The 13650-nt window shown below is 37.7% G+C and overlaps 1 non-coding gene across 1 annotated transcript; it reads right to left on the bottom strand.

Annotated features, from left to right (window-relative positions):
• Positions 1–13189: 13189 nt before the first annotated feature.
• Positions 13190–13295, bottom strand: LOC145003634 (small nucleolar RNA R71). The gene has a single exon (XR_013662086.1). It is a non-coding gene; the product is annotated as a small nucleolar RNA R71 (small nucleolar RNA).
• Between the last annotated feature and the right edge of the window lie 355 nt (positions 13296–13650).

The raw sequence follows: 13650 nt of genomic DNA, 5'->3' as shown, positions 1-13650 counted from the left end.
ATTTTCCAAGGTTTATAACCTATCTAACATGGCAAGGGGAACATTTCAACATAAAAGAGTTAGAAGAGATTACATACCTTTTGGTGAGTTTGGTTCTAAGGAGTTTGAGGGCCAAGCACCAATAGTGTGAATGCCTCAAATGGAATCACAAACACCACAAACTCTTGGAAAACTTTGAGAGAGTATACACCTTGTATAAAATCGGCCACACACATGCACACACACTAGTTCACTAGTTTTCTCTTAGGCTCCATTTCATGCTCCATAAGCATGCTTATATAGTGTGCATGGTTAGGGTGAAACCCTAATAACCCATGTCTTTTCCTTTTCCAAGGATCCATGGGTTAAAAGCTCCATGGATCATCCATGGACTTCCACATAAGCCTAGCCCATTAACAAATGAGTATTAGCCCACACTATATAAAACAAATAGCCCATAATTTAATTAGTATTCCTTTTAATATCTAAATTAATTCATAATTAATTTAAGACTAAAACTAATTAAATAACGTAACTTCATATTAATATATTATAACTCATAATATATTAATAAACATATGTGTATAACTCTCATAAAATTATCCATAATAGTTTGGATGAGATGCAACCCAAATGGATCATGCCGGTCGGGTCAAGTATATACCAAATAAGTTATGGACTTAGACACCTTATCCAACAGACTCCCACTTGGATAAGTCTAATAACTATATTTGCCTATAACTTCAGGAACCAACCAACAATCGTAGCTCTCGAAAACTCCCTCAAACAATGAAGACTCTGTCGAACTATGAAGCGCCATTTTAGATAAGTGATCACATAATCCTCTGTTCTCATGATATCAGCCGGACAAACACATGGAACTATATCTTGCTTATTGTCTAGCAGTTGTTTCTCGATTTTCCGATTTGGTTGACGAAGAACTTCACTGAACACATCGGTTTAGTTCAGACCAGGCCTGGTACATGGGTCAACACAAAATCATCGAGGGGCCTAGATATCGCTTCTGTTTCTAGAAGGAACAGATAAACTTCGACTGATATGCTTGTTCTACTACTTATTGAATTGTACACAAAGGCACGTTTTATAACATCAAGTTACTGATGCGTTTACGTGCAATCAATGCACAACCAACTCATAGGTAACAACTCATATCTCTAGGTTTAAAGATTTATATGATGTTATCGTCTCACGATCACTCGAGATAAATTCCATGAAGTGATACAAGTGAGCGTGGGTTTATACCAATACTCATAACTTATGAGTACTCATGAATGTTGCAGTAACCATTGTCATGTCTAAACACCTTTAAGGCATCTACAAACCCAATTCATGACAATCTTGATTCATACCTACTTCGGACGTATGATCGATTGTGGAGGTTTGAATAAATTAATTATTCTGGAAGTCAAAACATGCAAAACTGAAACAATAGTAAATAATTGACAATGATAGTAACACTTTACTCATAAATAAATCACAAATTTTATTCATCATCAAACGTCGATTACATTTTACAAGTTTCAGGAAAACTATCTAATCTGTAAAACTAATATCGTCCCTCAGCTCGATGCGTCTCGCATGCTGAAAATGCTTAACCCTCGTCAGTCCCTTCGTAAGGGGATCTGCAGGATTCTCATCCGACGATATCCTCCTTGTCACAAGGAGTCCTTCTTCAATCTTGTGTCTTATGAAGTGATATTTTCTGTCAATGTGTCGGGATCTGCCATGATCTCTTGGTTCCTTGGCTAAGGTAACCACACTATTGTTGTCACAGAAAATCTCTATAGGTTCTTTAATAGCTGGTACAACTCCAAGGTCTCTGATGAAGTTCTTTAGCCATATCGCCTCCTTCGCTGCTTCACTCGCTGCTATATACTCTGATTCACAAGTCGAATCAGCCACCGTCTCCTGCTTGGAACTCTTCCAAGAAATTGCCCCTCCATTTAAGGTAAAGATCCAGCCTAACTGCGAGCGGAAATTATCCCTATCAGTCTGAAAACTAGCATCACTATACCCTAATATTCTCAAGTCATCACTGTCACCAAGGGTAAGGATCCAATCCTTAGTCCTCCGCAGGTACTTGAGAATGTTCTTTACCGCGGTCCAATTAGCCTTGCCAGGGTTCCCCTGATACCTGCTGACCATGCTCAAAGCAAATGCCACATCAGGACGGGTACAAGTCATAGCATACATGATCGAGCCAACTGCGGAAGCATATGGTAATTGGCTCATCTCAGCTATCTCTGCCTCTGTACTCAGACCCTGAGTCTTACTCAGTTTGGTATTGCTTTGGATCTGTAAATCTCCTTTCTTGGAATTCTCCATGTTGAACCTTTTCAACACCTTATCCAAGTAGATACTCTGACTAAGTCCAATTAGTCTTCTACTCCTTTCTCTTAATATCCTTATCCCTAGGATATAGGTAGCCTCCCCTAGGTCCTTCATAGCAAAGCACTTCCCAAGCCAGGACTTAACCTCCTGCAAGGTTGGGATGTCATTTCCTATGAGTAGTATGTCATCCACATATAGTACCAAGAAGCTAACTATACTCCCACTAGCTCTGACATACACGCAAGACTCATCTTCGCTTCTCAAGAAGCCAAACTCTTTTACCTTCTCATCAAAACAAAGATTCCAGCTACGAGATGCTTGTTTTAATCCATAAATGGATTTCTCAAGCTTGCATACTCTATTAGGGTACTCTGCATTGACAAAACCCTCTGGCTGATTCATGTACACATCCTCAGCCAACTTTCCATTAAGGAAAGCGGTTTTGACATCCATTTGCCATATTTCATAATCATGAAATGCTGCAATGGCTAACATAACCCTAATAGACTTAATCTTTGCTACCGGCGAAAAGGTTTCATCATAATCAACACCTTGAGTTTGATTAAAACCCTTCGCAACCGGTCGAGCCTTATAAGTATGCACTTTTCCTCCCATGTCTGCCTTCTTCTTAAAGATCCATTTGCACCCGACTATTTTACGGCCTGGTACATTGTCAACCAAGTTCCAAACTTGATTGTCATACATGGACTGTATCTCGCTGTCCATAGCCTCCTTCCATTTAGCAGACTCCGGGCCTGCCATGGCTTCCTTAACACTGCTAGGTTCATCCAAATTTACTAGTGTACTATCACTAATAAACGTATCACCTTCCGTAGTAATATGAAAACCATAATAAAACGAAGGTGTGTTCCTAACCCGTGTGGAATGCCTCGGAGGTACAGACTCGTCAGCTGGATCAACAGGAGTTTCCTCTTCAGGTTGATTGCTAGTGTCTGAGGTTCCTTCACCAATTGATTATTGAATTTCTTCAAGATCAATCTGCCTCCCACTGTCTCCTTCGCTTATAAATTCTTTCTCGCGAAAGATCCCTCTTCGTGCTACAAAGACCACATTCTCACTGGGTCTGTAGAAGAGGTAACCGAAGGATTTCTGTGGGTAGCCGATGAAAATACACCTTGCACTTCGGGGTTCAAGCTTATCATGAGTTTCGCGCCTCATGAAGACTTCGCAACCCCAAATTTTGATGTGGTCCAAATTGGGAACCTTTCCAGTCCACATCTCATGAGGTGTTTTGGTAACCTTCTTTGTAGGGACTAGATTAAGGATATGGGCGGCAGTCTCTAAGGCATACCCCCAAAAAGAGATTGGTAACGAAACTCGACTCATCATAGAGCGAACCATGTCCAACAAGGTTCGATTACGCCTCTCAGCTACACCATTCAGCTGTGGTGTCCTGGGAGGAGTTCATTGTGAGACAATCCCACACTCCTTAAGGTAGTCAAGGAACTCGGTACTAAGATACTCACCACCTCGATCGGATCAAAGCATCTTAATGTTCCTGCCCAATTGATTTTCTACTTCCTGCTTGAATTCCTTAAACCTTTCAAAGGTTTCGGACTTATTTTTGATTAAGTAGACATACCCATATCTACTAAAATCATCAATAAAAGTCACATAATACCGATTAGCATCCCTTGTGGCGGTTTTGAATTGCCCACATATATCAGTATGTATTAGGTCCAACAAACCTTCACCCCTCTCACAAGTTCCAGTGAAGGGTGATTTTGTCATTTTTCCAAGTAGACAAGATTCACAACTATCATCTGATTTGAGGTCAAATGATTCCAAGACTCCACTCTTTTGGAGTTAGCCTATGCGTTTCTTGTTTACATGTCCAAGACGACAATGCCACAATGATGCTTTATCTAGGCTAGTAGAAGAATTAATATACAACACATTATTTCCTAAGTTGTCCACAATCGACACAGTTTCATACACACCATCACAAGGTAATGCTTTAAAATAAAACACATTATTAAAGAAAGCATTAATACCACCACATTCATTATCAAACGAAAAGGTAAAACCTTGTTTGTACAAAGCATGAAGAGAAATAATATTCCTCGCCATTTCAGACGAGTACACACATTTATTCAAATCTAATTTTAACCCATTATTAAGCAACAAAGTATAAACTCCAATCTTGGAAATAGGTGAAGCCTTCCTATTCCCCATGATTAAGTTTATCTTCCCGTGCTCCACATCCTCACTTCTTCTCAGGCCCTGCAAATCAGAACATATGTGAATACCACATCCTGTATCAAGCACCCAAGAGTTAGAATATGTTGAGGAATTACACAATATAGTGTAAATACCTGCATAGGTGGGTTTCACTTTCCCATCCTTTAGATCCTGCAAGTACTTAGGGCAGTTTCGCTTCCAGTGTGCCTTTTCATGGCAATAAAAGCATTCAGCATCCTTGGGAATGGCAGAAGGAGTGACAGAACCGTTCTTAGTCTTTGATGAGGAGCCTTCAAGAGACTTTCCCTTGGTACCCTTCGAAGGGTGCTTCCTCTTTTTCACTTTGCCTTGCCCAATAGCTAAAACAGGGGTAGAAGTTGGAGTAGGAGTAGTAGAGGTAACAACCGCTTTACCCTTAAGACCGGTTTCAGCGGTCTTCAAGAGTCCTTGAAGCTTTCTGAGGGTAACTTCCTCCTTGTTCATATGATATGTCATTCGAAAATGATCATAACAAGAAGGCAAGGAGTGCAAAATGATGTCAATTGCCAACTCCTCGGGGATGTTAACATTCAGCTTCAGCAAACGGTCCACATACCTTTGCATTTTTTGCATGTGGCCCGTGACGGATTCACCATCCTTTATGCGGGTAGTTATTATGGAGGAGATTATTTCATACCGCTCCTGACGAGCACTCTGATGGTACCTTTCCATCAGGTCTTGGTGCATATCAGAAGTGTAGAAATCTTCATACGACTTTTGGAGCTCGGCTGTCATCGTGGCCATCATGATACATGCCACCATAGTAGCATCTCTCTCATGAGTCCTGAATTCAGCGATCTCCTCAGGAGTAGCAGTAGACTCATCAAGTTCTTTTAACTCCTTATCGAGGACATATTCCTTGTCCTCGTAACGAGTAACCATCCTGATGTTCCTAATCCAATCCATGAAGTTGGAACCATCAAAGATGACCCTCCCACAAAGATTCATGAGAGAGAAAGAACCAGTTGGGTTAGAGCCTGAAGCATTAGTGTTGGAAGACATCTGAAAGAAGAAAGTAAGTTTAGATTAGATATTTAGGATCCTTAATAAGACACCCAAATGTAATATTAAGGCTAGGATCCAATCACAATATATTACACTTAGAAGAGGGATGCCGTAATCTAAGTAATAATATATTTGAAAGGTAGGTGAATGACGATTCACCAATTTCCACCATGAAAACGAAATGATTTATTAGGTTTAATTGGATTTGAAATTCCTAGATTCTTTTGAGATTCATTGAAATTTTCAATGGCATGTTTCAATCTCGATTGTGCCCTTCAAGTTTTGTGACTGGGATGTCGAGAATCACAAAACAAGGTGTGAATAACCATGCTAATTCACTTGGTACTCTTAATATTATCACCTAATCAATGTGCCGGTTAACCACACACGCTCCATTGATCTATGACAAACATTAAGTCACCCTTCGTGATCCTTACTAGTCCTAGTTAGTGTGCCGGTTAACCACACACGCTCCACCAACGACTTGGTAAGGTACAAAGTGTGAATTCCATGTACTAGCACCATGTTCACATTTTTCCTAAAATAACTAAGATTGGGAATTAAAAGAGTTTAGTTATTTTATAATATTCATCATACTTTTAATGAGGATTTAAAGTCATTGTTCTACCCGTTCGGCTAACGACCCTCCACCGATCAAACAAGCGGTGGGTGAGAGTATACACCCATTAAGTCGCCATTTTATAGGCAACAACCTTATACCCACCTTATAGACCGGCTTCGTGAATGAGGCCTACTAACGGTAAAACGACTTATTCTTATACATATATATAATAATTAACCATTAATGTTATAAATAGTATAAGGATTGAATTTTAACTATTAAAACTCTAAGGTTTGGAATTAAATTTTATTAAAGTGTGTGAAACTTTACAAATTCCAAAACTTGAGGGCAAGTTTTGTAACGTTGCAAAACTCTTCATTTCATAACTTATGAATTAAAGGTTCATAAAAATGAAGACTCTTCATTTTCATGTAACTTATGTGTTTTAAGTGTGTGTTAAATGAAAGTGACCTTTGGTAATCCATAACTTGAGGACAAATTATGGACTCCATTAAAACACATAAATGATAAAGAATTAATCCTAAACAATTCAGCAAATAATTCCTAACATTTTCTAAATTCATAAGAACATGAACATGATCATCAAAAATTCAAGAATTATATGAACACATAAAATCATGGAGTTTTGATATATGCTATTGCAAATGGATTAGAACAACCATTACACCAACTAAAATAAGTTTTATAACACCAAAACAGTTTAGGGTAACGTTTCTAGTCCATTTCCAGCAGCAAAAGTCGAGAATCTGCACTCTTTCGATCCTACTCGTCGAGTGCATGAACTTACTCGCCGAGTAGGTTGAAGTTTGCCTTGGACTCGTCGAGTCCCCCCAATGGACTCGGCGAGTCCACCATGCTGACAGCAACGATTTCGACTTTTTTCACTATTTTGCATCAAGTATCAAACAAGCAAGCCTAGGCTCTGATACCACTGTTGGGTTTTGAGCAATCTAACACTTCCTAAAAGTGCATAATTTTCCAAGGTTTATAACCTATCTATGTTTGTCTAAATACATGCAAAATAATAATTTTCCAAGGTTTATAACCTATCTAACATGGCATGGGGAACATTTCAACATAAAAGAGTTAGAAGAGATTACATACCTTTTGGTGAGTTTGGTTCTAAGGAGTTTGAGGGCCAAGCACCAATAGTGTGAATGCCTCAAATGGAATCACAAACACCACAAACTCTTGGAAAACTTTGAGAGAGTATACACCTTGTATAAAATCGGCCACACACATGCACACACACACTAGTTCACTAGTTTTCTCTTAGGCTCCATTTCATGCTCCATAAGCATGCTTATATAGTGTGCATGGTTAGGGTGAAACCCTAATAACCCATGTCTTTTCCTTTTCCAAGGATCCATGGGTTAAAAGCTCCTTGGATCATCCATGGACTTCCACATAAGCCTAGCCCATTAACAAATGAGTATTAGCCCACACTATATAAAACAAATAGCCCATAATTTAATTAGTATTCCTTTTAATCTCTAAATTAATTCATAATTAATTTAAGAATAAAACTAATTAAATAACGTAACTTCATATTAATATATTATAACTCATAATATATTAATAAACATATGTGTATAACTCTCATAAAATTATCCATAATAGTTTGGATGAGATGCAACCCAAATGGACCATGCCGGTCGGGTCAAGTATATACCAAATAAGTTATGGACTTAGACACCTTATCCAACACATAGTTCAACAGAGTTTTCGAGAGCTACGATTACCGGTTGGTTCTTGAAGTAATAGGAAAATACAGTTATTAGACTTATCCAAGTGGGAGTCTATTGGATAAGGTGTCTAAGTCCATAACTTATTTGGTATATACATGACCCGACCCGGCATGGTCCATTTGGGTTGCATTTCATCCAAACTATTTATGGACAATTTTATGAGAGTTATACACATATTATTATTAATATATTATAAGTTATAATATATTAATATGAAGTCATGTTATTTAATTAGTCTTAGTCTTAAATTAATTATGAATTAATTTAGAGATTAAAAGGGAGAGTAATTCGATTGTGGGCTATTGATTTTATGTGGTGTGGGGTAACACCCATTTCTTAATGGGCTAGGCTTGTATGGAAGTCCATGGATGATCCATGGAGCTTTTAACCCATGGATCCTTGGAAAAGGAAAGGTCATGGGTTATTAGGGTTTCACCCTAATCATGTAAACTATATAAGCATGCTTATGTTGCATGAAATAGCCACTAGTGTGTGTGCTTGTGTGTGGCCGAAATTACAGTGTGTATACACTCTCTCAAAGTTTTCCAAGAGTTTGTGGTGATTTGTGATTCCATTTGAGGCATTCACACTATTGGTTTTTCGCCCTCAAACTCCTTAAGAATCAAACTGATCAAAAAGGTATGTAATCTCTTCTAACTCTTTGATGTTTAAAAGTACCCCATGCCATGTTAGATAGGTTATGAACCTTGGAAAATTATTATTTTGCATGTATTTAGACAAACATAGAACCAAGGTTTATTAGGGTTGCATGCACACTTAGGAAGTGTTAGATTGCTCAAAACCCAACACTTAGTGCTAGACTCACTAAGTTCATCCTAGACTCGCTGAGTCCATCTTCATATTCTTGGGAGATAGCCTTGAAATCCACAAGCTAATTCATACTGTCGTCGAGTACCATGATTCTGAGCTCCTTACTGAGCCCAACCGAGTGAATGTTCTTCTAACTTAGCACCTGGTTCATTATTAGAAGGGATTTGCTGGGAAATGTGTCTTCACTCGCCGAGTCACATGAGTGACTCGCAAAGTCCCTCTATGTCCAAAAAGATACACTCGATTTCAATTGGTCTTAATGCATCCAAAACATAGATCTGACCTCCTAGGGTCCATAATACACATAAAGTCCGAAAATCGACCTCCATGTATAGGTTATTTGGCCCAAATGGCCGTAAAATGGAGTCAACAAGATGCATGGGGTGCTTATGGCAATAATGTTGGCATCTTTATGCCATAAGAAACCTCAATGGTTCCAGATCTAAATCCATACCCTCTTAAAATCACACAATCTCGAATGTGGCTCTATAAAACTTAAGAAAATGAAGAAATTAACCCTAACTAGAGATCTAAGAGATAAATGGTCAAGGTTGAAGCTTTTTACCTCCAATTAGCTGGAAATGGGACACAACCTTTGGATATACTAGCTTCCACTTGAAATCCCAAGCTCCATCTTCCTTTTCAAGCTTCACAACCACCACAGACACACAAAAATGGCTCAAGAACACTCAAACAAGGTTAGGGTTTCGATTTAGGGTTTTATGGACACAGCGGGGCAATGAGGGAGACCTCAACATGATACTGAAGGTGTTTAAATAGGGTGCAAACCCTTAAATTAGGGTTTCACCCATACAAGCCTACTCATCAATTCAGGGCATCCGACTCGGTGAGTAGGTTCTTTTTCCCGCATTCAGATTTAACCTCTGCTTGACAAGTAACTCGCCGAGTCCCATAATAAATGTGTAAAAATGTATATTTAGATTACGTACCACGAGCCAGTACGCTACAGGTGGTTCATAGGGTAATGGAATGGATTAAGGTAGTCTTTCATATGACAGAGCTTTTTCAGTAGATTAGGAGGATACTTCAAGCAACTCAAAGGTGGTAGAAAAGTTATGCTGACAAGCACCGATAAAAGTTGGTGTTTTTGGTTGGTGACATGGTGCTACCGATGGTATCACCCTGGAAGGGTGTAATACGCTTTAAGAATAGGGGCAAGTTAGGTACCATCTTGATTAATTATCAGGGTTAGAAAGGTAGCTTACATACAGGATTTTCCTAAGGATGTTAGTCAGATCCACATCAATATCCACGTTTCTCAGCTTCGGAAGTTTCTTGCTGATGATTCAGCGGTTGTTCCTTTTGATGATGCTCAAGTTGATGATCACCTGAATTACATTGAGAGGCCAGTTGTGATCTTGGATTGGAAGATGAAGGCTATGTGTAAAAAGGTGGTCACTATGGTCAATATTCAATAGCAGCATCGGAAGGGTTCTGAATGGATGTGGGAACCCGAGGAAGATATGTGAGAGAGTTACCTTGAGTTATTCACGGCAACAGACCTCGAGGACGAAGTGTAGTTCAAGTGGGCGAGAACTGAAACATCCTGATGTTGAGGTAATTGTAATGTTTAACCTTAAAAATGAAGATTATTGAATTTAAGCCCTTTTGTATGAGAAGTGTTGCAAAATGGCCCATAGTGGCATTTTTGTAATTTTTTGGTGTGGGGCCCGTATGATGGATATACATATTCATACACTGGGCATACGTGGCAGGATCCCAAACCTTATTTTTTAGGGTTTAGATCCTATTTAATTACCTTGATGGCCTCCATGAATCTTCCCTTCATGAACCTCCAGCCTAATTGCGACCTTCTAGCAAAACCTAGTCTCTTTTAGACCATTTTGAGCTTAGTGTTTGTGTTTTGGTGATATTAAGGGAGGAAGGAAGAAGTAAACATCACCCTAGAAGTGTGGAGTACCTTGGATCTGGAATTACATCACCTTTGGACTCTCTTTGAAAGTAAAAAACTTGAACTTTATGAATCTATTCTTAGATCTATTTTAGCCATAAAGTTGTTACACGTTTGATATCATTAGTTTGGTATTTTGAGTATGAGCTACTCTAATACATTTACATTGTCATCTAAGATGTTTTGAAGTGTTTTGAAGCATAAAAATGTGGTTTTTGCAATTATTTACCTTCCATGCATGAGTTTGGATATCCTAATGGATTGAAAGTTTAGAGTTTTTGATATTTAGCACTTAAAAGCCACACAAGACCATAAAGTTGGAAACTTCATGGTTAAGGACAACATTTGGGGTTCAGAACTGTAACTTGGACGTAATGGATTATTTATTAAGAACTTAGTGAGTTGAGAAATGATCCATGTACGTACGATAGGCGTACCAAATGGTATGCTAAACATACACGGTCAAACCCTTTCATCTGGTCAATGTCCGAGTAGCTCCCACGTGCCAACATAGTACGCCCAACGTACTCAGCTTAGTTGACTCGATTGACTTTTTGACTTTTTGGACATTAACTAAGATTTGACCAAATTTTGACCAAAGGTTATTTTGGGTATTTTATAAATTATTTAAGTTAGGCTCTGTTTTGAATAATAAGTATTGGGTAGTGCCGTTATTCAAAGCAAACATTACTCAACTATTTGATTCGGACTGAGTGGTGGGTTGTGGTAGATCTCTATGATTGTATGATAGCTAGTGTTAGGCATTAGACTGGTTTGATAACATCTTTTATATATATATATATATATATATGTATATATATATATATATATATATATATATATATATATATATATATATATTGATCGATGATATGTTTAATATGCGGTAGATCTCTATGATTATATGATCAATTGTATAAGACCTTAGACTGGTAGATCTCTAAGACTACCTCTGATTTCTTGTTGTATGGGTATCTATCTACTAAGTATGTTTGTATTTATTATATGTCGCATTTTTATGTTAGAGTTGATATTACTGCTTTGTGTTGTTAGTCGCTGGAGAGAGGAGAATCCACCTATAAGGTTGTGGGCCAGAGGTAATCCAACCGGAATATTATGGAGCCATAATGTCTTAGACATTCTAGCCGTAAGGTTGCGGGCTAGGGCATTCCAACCGAAAGGTTATAGGCTAGGGGTACTCTAAACAGGATGAGATTGGGTCTTAGGATATTCTGATTTTGTTTCACTAAGCTTTGGCTTACAGTTTCAGTTTAGTGTTTTAGGTACTTCTGATGATCGTGGCAAGGTGAAGGTATCATCATGCTCATCTTTCAGTTTTTATGATATTGGGTCTTAGGATACTATGATTTTGAATAATACTTTTGAAAAAAAGTTTTGTAAACGCTTTATGGATGAAATGGGTTGTTTTTGAAAATTTTAAATTTTATGATTTTTGGAATGTTACACAGAGTTTGTTTCTTAGTTTAATTTGAAGTAATGATTTCATTTAATTGAATTCCGTTCTCTGTGTTCGACACCCAACTTACCGGGGCCATTCTATAATCAGACTAGGTGCACTTCTTATAAGTCCATAGTTAGTAAATGTTTGTTAGGATATAAATTTAAAACTGATATATATATTTATGCACATCAACATTTTTGGTGCCGTTGCCAAGAAAAGGCTAATTTGATTTATAATTTTTAATTGATTTTAGCTATTCGATCCTTTTGTGGGGTAAAAATCGAAAAAAGAAAATTTTCCACATTTATTTTGCTTCATGAGCAATAACCATGTCATGGTTACCTTAACCACATCATAGTTACGTCTCAATAAAAAAATTACTTTAGAAAATTTTATTCTTTTTATTCGTTTTTGTTGTGTTATGTTTTGTTTTTATTTTAGTGATTTATAATGTGAGGATATAAAACTACAATAGTTTCACCACTTCAACATCCATAATCAACTTTTCTGAAGAAGAAGAAAAAGAAAGTCGACGAGTCAACAAGCAATTTTTAGTCGGATAATGGTTTTGAAAATTTTGATAGGACACCTGATAAGAAGGGAATTTATTATGAGGGAGGATCTGAAAGTGATAAGGACAAAGAAGAGATCAAAATCAATGTTGAAGAGAAGGCAGATATCAGGAGAATAACTATGGGAGACTACAAGAAAAGGATACATGAAGATAGGTGACCAAATCTTGTAGCACCTGAGATATCAGCTGAAAGAAGTTTTTTGCTCAAGGGGCATATTCTATCAATGCTCAAGGACAAACCTTTCACTAGGAAAGAGTACGAAGATACATTCAAGCACATACATGAAGTAAACAACATTTCAAACTACTTTAATGTTCCAAATGTGCCACACTAGTCCGTGCTCGTTAGGATGCTTCCTGTTACATTTACCGGTGATGTTAAGGTTTGGTTGAAATCAGTCGCTCTCGGATCGATTTTTACATGCACAGATCACTGTGACACATTTAATGAGAAATTTAGCCCGCCATCCAAAAATCTCAAAGATCAACAAAAAGATTGTTAATTTTCAAAAATAGGTTGGAGATTCCTTATATGTAGCATGAGAGTGATACAAGGGTTTACATAGATGTTTTCCTAAACATTATCTCAATGTCTAACAAGAAGTGTATATTTTCTATGATGGGGTAAATATCACAATAAGGAAACTTCTTAACTATCATCTCATGGACCAATGATGAAGTAGCAACCGACCACTATTAAAGAGATGATTGCAAAGTTCGCGAAGCCATAACATAAGTATCATAACCCATGAGAGAATTTTACTAAAGGTAAAGGAGCTAGATGCAATGAGAACATTGTTGGGGTTTTTTCAAAGTTAGAGAATATGGACTGGCAAATGACAAAGATGGATCATTAAGAGTTGGTTGTCACAATTGTGGCGGGCCACATTTGACTAAGGATTGTGATATAGATGAGAATGGTAACCCAAAAATCATAACTTT

Source organism: Lactuca saligna, chromosome 6 (assembly GCF_052625555.1).
Source record: "Lactuca saligna cultivar CGN05327 chromosome 6, ASM5262555v1, whole genome shotgun sequence".
NCBI classification, from domain to species: Eukaryota; Viridiplantae; Streptophyta; class Magnoliopsida; order Asterales; family Asteraceae; genus Lactuca; species Lactuca saligna.
This window is presented reverse-complemented; position numbering and strand designations above follow the sequence as displayed.